Raw genomic sequence first — 6101 nt, forward strand, 5'->3', positions numbered from 1 at the left:
CGCTCTGGATAAGGCCGTCTGGTAAATGCTGTAAATGTTGCCAGGTCTCGATTTGAATCAAACGTACAGTATTTATCAGACGCCCTTATTAAGGTCTTCTTAAGATGTGAGGAAACGCCTTATTGTTCCTATAAGAACGGAATGTACGAATTACGGTCTATAAACGGCGCATGTGCTGGTGAACAGTCCTGATTCCACGGAGAACGGACCCAGGGCCTGACGCCACAAGAAGAAAGAAGGACGTGTGGGGACCTGCCGGGCCGCGGTGAGACCCCCCTGTAACAGGCACCGCGGCCCGGATCCAGTTAAGCCTTTAATGGACAGAAAATCCTTTGGCGTGAGCGACGGCAGTGAAGTCCCTGACCAATCGAATTCCTTTCGGTGGATTCTCGCCGCGGAGGTGTTAATCGTGGCGTGTCCCAACGTCACAGGCGGACAGCGAGATGGACAGATCCGCCTCCGTCCCCCCGTTCCCTCCAGCAGCTCCTGTCTCTCACCGGCCTTTTTCAATCCATCCGTCAAAAACAAAGAAAGAAAAGAGGGAGGTGGTGGGGGGGGGGGCGCCCAGCCCCGCCCCTTTACCCCTCTCACCCACACACACCCACACACACCCACACACACGGACAATTAACAATAAGAGACTGTGTGCCAACTCTATTTTCACCGTCTACATATGTGTCTTCTGCTTATTTGCCCACAAAGACACACACACACACACACACACACACTCCTACAATAACAGGATGGGCACCATGATTGCAATTAGGGACTTTTACGGTTTATAATAACAACATAATCAGATTTATATTCAGATAGATGTGTGTGTGTATGTTCCTGTTGTTGAAGGTCCCACTAAGGCAGAAGATGACTGTGTCCTGTGGGGACGTTTTGGTGGTCTGCAGAAGTTTTTAATGTAAAATAGAGCTGAAATACGGGATTTCTGGGTGTGGTGTAAGTTGTGTGTGGATGATGGTCACACACTGTGTGTGTGCTTGTGTGTGCCATTGTTGTATTGTGGGTGGGCACACACAGGTTAAATCAGTATTATTGTGTCTCTCAGAACTGATGGACTCCCGTTGTCTGTGTGTGTGTTGAGTCTCAGGATCTCTTGGTTTTGACTCCATTGTACAGGATTTATTGTGGGAATAATTCTATTTTGGATGCTTCTGCAAGTAAACAGCATTGTGTGTGTGTGTGTGTGTGTGTGTGTGTGTGTGTGTGTGTGTGTGAATGTGTGTATGTCCTGACTTCATAATCCATTCTGAACAGAGTAGAGTCTTCTCTCTGTTTGGGAACAATGGGGGACAGTGACCTGTAGTCAGCTGCTGATTGAGACGGGCCACGCCCGCTTCGGCGCTGCTTCGTCTGAGCAGTCCGACCCGGGACGGACACCTCCACGTCACGACAGCTGACCGTGTGACAGAGATGGATTTATTACAGCGTTACCGTGACGCTCGGTCACTGTACTAATACTAGTGGGTGGGGCTGGTTGGGTGTGCAAAACGCTGTCCTGTCGTGAGAAGTGACCAACAGAACCAAGAGCCTGGTGATGTGCTGCAGCCTGTTTCATATTGTGTGCTGAACTCTGCTGATTGGCTGTAGTTAGTTATCAAATTACATTTACATTTACAGCATTTATCAGACGCCCTAGGCTGGAAACCTAAAAAATGGCCTTTAAAATGGTGTCAAAGCACAACACATACACACACACACATATATACACACACACTCCAGGCCCCATGGGGTGCTGAGTTGGGACGAGTTGGGACCTGCAGCGTCCTTCCCAGCCTCCATTTCCTCATTGTCCTCCTGCCACTCGTCCCCGTCTCCCTCTTTCTCCCGGTAATGAAAGTGTTCAGGACTCCTGACAGACTGTCAGCGTCTCCTCAGCGTTTGACATGCAGTTGAACTCTGACCTGAAACGATGCCTCCGGCCCTGTAACACACACTCACTCACACACACACACACTCACACTCACACACACACACTCACACTGGAACATTCCAGCACGCCGGCAGCACAAGCAGGTCATCAAAACATCACTACAGGCAACATGACCTCTCACCCCTCAGGTAATGTGCAAGGTGAGGCTGGAGGACGAGGCCTATCTTCATCTCAGGGGGCTAGTAGACTAGTGTGTAACACACTCGCCTACGTACCAGAAGACCCAGGTTCAAACCCCACTTACTACCATCGTGTCCCTGCGCAGGACACTTAACCCTGAGTGTCTCCAGGGGGGGACTGTCCCTGTAACTACTGATTGTAAGTCGCTCTGATAAATGCTGTAAATGTAAATATCATGCTCATGTACACTCTTGCACTCCAAATGTGTTGTTTTCACTTTTATCAGCATGTCTGTCCTTTTTTGGCTAAACCTTCTAGCTTCTAGGTTCACACACACACACACAAACACACACACACACACACACTCTTCCCGAGACTGGATGTGTCTCCAAAGGAGTTTTAGCAAGACCACACACACGTTGCCTGTTGCCTACTGCTTTACGTGCCCCAAAACAAACCCACTTTGGCCGTCATTGTCCCCACTCGGAACGCCGGGACACCTTTTCCTGTTGGGCAGGGGCGGAGCAGGAAGCGGGTGAGCGAGGTGGAGATAGAGGTGAGGGGTGGAGAACGGCAGCAACCAAAACACATGCGAAAAACTCTGAATTAAAGCGTCCACTGTGTGTGTGTGTGTTTGTGGGGTGGGGTGTGTGTGTCTGCTTACTGAACACACGAACACACACACAGCACGCCTCATTCTGCAACAGAATGCAGAATGATATAATGCCCCACCCCCCGCACACACTGTAATTCTGAGGTTTTGATTATTCGTACACCGGACTGTGTTCGTCCTGTTAAAGCTCGTGGCAGCTTTCTGTTTAATGTTCTGCTTGAAAGGGAAAGTGATTAGTTGTCACATGTGACACACCACAGCACCCAGTGCGCACAGTGAAATGTGTCCTCTGTATTTAACCATCGCCCTGAGTGAGCAGTGGGCGGCCATGACAGGCGCCCGGGGAGCAGTGTGTGGGGACGGTGCTTTGCTCAGTGGCACCTGAGTGGCCCAACAACAACAACAACATTTATTTCTTATAACGCCCATAATCACATACAGTACGTCTCAATGGGCTTTGACAGGCCCTACAGTTGACCCCCCCCCACACTTGACCCTTCTGCACACAAGGAAAAACTCTATGAGAGAGAAAAAAGAAAGGAAGAAACGTTGGGAAGGAGTGATACAGAGAGGGACCCCCTTCCAGGGTAGAGTGAGCCTGCAAATGGTGTCAGTGCAGGGTTGGATATGATATAATGATAAGTCCTACGGTTGTAGGGTTGGAGAAGTCCAGGATGTATTCAGTGTCATGGTCTAGATTACGTGTCCATCATGATGCTACTGGTCCACTTGAAGATCCCTGAAGCTGTAGTTGTAACGGTGGTGGTGGCTGTGGTGACCCTCTGGTTTGTGTCATGGTATGTCCTTGTTAAGCAGTTGTCAGGAACCAGGATTTATCTGCTGGTCTGATCACTGGGGTCTGCCAGTAGTCTGGGTGCTTGATTCCGTGTCTCGGAGAAAAACAAACAGAAGCAGCGGCAGACGGTTGCATCGTACGCCTGGTACTGGCGGATCGGGATTCGAACCGGCAACCTTCTGATCCGCTTCCTTAACCGCTAGGTCATTGGTCATTGTTGATCATTGATCTCTGAAGGATCCACACGTCTGGTCTTCAAATGCCGTTCTTGTAAGGGTCCCGGTTTCACCGTTTTGTGCCTCAGTCTGCCTCATGTTCATCTCAGGATTTAAGAAGGAGCCATTATCTACATTATCTACATTAATCAGTGTAATTAGCCAAAATATATACTTGAAGTAGTGAATGTGTTTGGTTTTTTTACATTGTAAGCCGTCATCTCATATTTATGTTCCTTTTTCATTATTTCAAAAATAATCAGTAGGTTTATAAATTGTGAGATTAATAAAATATGAAACAACTTAATGTCTGCATGTTAATACTTTAATTTCTTACAGAATGATCAGTTTATTTGATCCCTGGGGATGTTGGAGGTGGTGCTCTGGTGACCTGCATGTTCCCATGATGGATCTTCCTGCTTGCAGTAGGAGGATTAACGGCGAAGTCGAGAGATTACAGATCTATATTTACACAGATACTTTCATGCATCAAACGCTTCAGCTTCATATCTCCCACACCTCTCACCCCGCATTCCCATAATCCTCTCCGGTTCCCCTTTATTCCTCTCCCATGACATCACAAGTTGGGCTCCCTCCAGTCTGGACCGGCGCCATGGCAACATCTGTGTCCAGGTTCCTCCAAAACACACTCACAACAGCTCTTACACACCCTCCCACACACACCACCTCACACAGACAGAGAGCGGGGAGTTGCAGCTTGTCATCTTAAGCTGTGAGGTTCTCTTCTCTACATGGGGTCAGAGGTCATGTTGTTTTAGAGATTGAGGTATTTGAGTTAATCGGCTCTGTATCAGTTTACAGCTCTGAAAAAGACAATTAAAATCTCTCCAGGATCCCCCAGGATCCCCGCATCTGGTAGAAAGCCTGTAGACACACACATCCCCAACTACACACCACACATGACGGGCACCTTCTGAACGGCATCACACTTTACTTGAAGTTGACTTTACTTCACCTGCTGATGATCGTCACTGTGAAGCACTGCAGTGTCCTCTGTATTTAACCGTCACCCTTGGTGAGCAGTGGGCACCATGACAGGCGTGTGTGGGGACGGTTATATTTAGAGCATTTACCAGACGCCCTTATCCAGAGCGACTTACAATCAGAAATTACAGGTACAGTCCCCCCCTGGAGACACTCAGGGTTAAGTGTCTTGCTCAGGGACATAATGGTAGTAAGTGGGATTTGAACCCGACCCACTAGGGCCCCACTGCTATAGCGCCAGTTCACCAATCAGAAGGCTGGAATTAATGTGCTGAAAACCCACGTGTTGGTGTTGGTAGTGGGCGCGGTCACGATTGTGTACAAGGTAGTGACAATTCTTTTGGACGTACTGAATCACTAGAATCAGTTCACTCAAAGGATTCGAACTTCCCGAACTGATACACGTCTGAACAGACAAGGAGAGGAGAGTGTTGTTGCCGTTTTGTTGGAAAAAACACATTTGTAAAAATGATGTGGTTTATAAACCGTGACATTTTAAGTGTCCTGTCCCATGGTGTGCCATTTAACTGGTCTACTCGGCAAATCGGGCTCCGCGAGTCATCCGCTCACTGGACTCCCGACAGTACATGTAGTGAAGGATTCACGCTGATCGTGCACCGTTCCCTCGCAAATTGCTGCAAACAAAAAAACTGGGTTTTTATACACGACTTTTTACGTTTTTCAGGACACTAAATCTGTTTAAACAATTGAGATACACAATTCGGGAGGGTGCAGTTCACAGAGCGACTCGTTCAGCCAGTTGATGAATGAACGAATCATTTGAGGAACGTTCCCCTAAAAGATTCGTTCTTGTGAGCAAGCAGAGCTACGTTGGTGTGTGTGTGTGTGTGTACGTGCTGCACCTGTAAGATGCCGTGCGGCTGAAAGCCACATAGAGAGTTTCCTCTGTAGAGAGTGTGAGCGGATGAAGGGTTATTAGTGCGAGAGGTAATTATTTTACAATGGGGGGATATATTAAATCGATTAAAAAGTTGTGCGGGGCTGAGTGCGCCTGCCAAGAGCCACACAGGAGCTGAGCTAATATTGTGTGTGTTATTGTCAGTGTGTGTGTGTGCAATTTATAGACCAATGCCAATCAAGTCCATACATTTGCTGGTTATTTGTGAGCATTAGCAAGATGACATATAAGATTTTGAACAACAGTCAGTTCCGGCAGAGTGTGTGTGATGAAACAAAAAATTAAACGATTTTTAAGAAATTAAACGGAGTGTCTGTTCTTAATATTGTGAACAGAATGGAACACTATTGTAAAACTGCATGAAGAATTGAATGTATGTGTGTGTGTGTGTGTGTAAGTGTATCACTCCACACCCTTTCCTCCAATAGTCAGGAGTATGAGCTTGACCCAGACATGCTTTGTGTGTGTGGGAGAGAACTTGGAGGAAG

General features: G+C 47.6%; 1 long non-coding RNA gene across 1 annotated transcript; it reads right to left on the reverse strand.

Moving 5' to 3' along the window:
• Positions 1-3657: 3657 nt before the first annotated feature.
• LOC114800151 (uncharacterized) lies at positions 3658-4277 on the reverse strand. The gene is made up of 3 exons (XR_003751338.1): positions 4209-4277; positions 4027-4105; positions 3658-3794 (listed from the first exon to the last, which is right to left on the reverse strand). It is a non-coding gene; the product is annotated as an uncharacterized LOC114800151 (long non-coding RNA).
• Positions 4278-6101: the final 1824 nt, after the last annotated feature.

Source organism: Denticeps clupeoides, chromosome 11, assembly GCF_900700375.1.
Source record: "Denticeps clupeoides chromosome 11, fDenClu1.1, whole genome shotgun sequence".
Classification (NCBI taxonomy): Eukaryota; Metazoa; Chordata; class Actinopteri; order Clupeiformes; family Denticipitidae; genus Denticeps; species Denticeps clupeoides.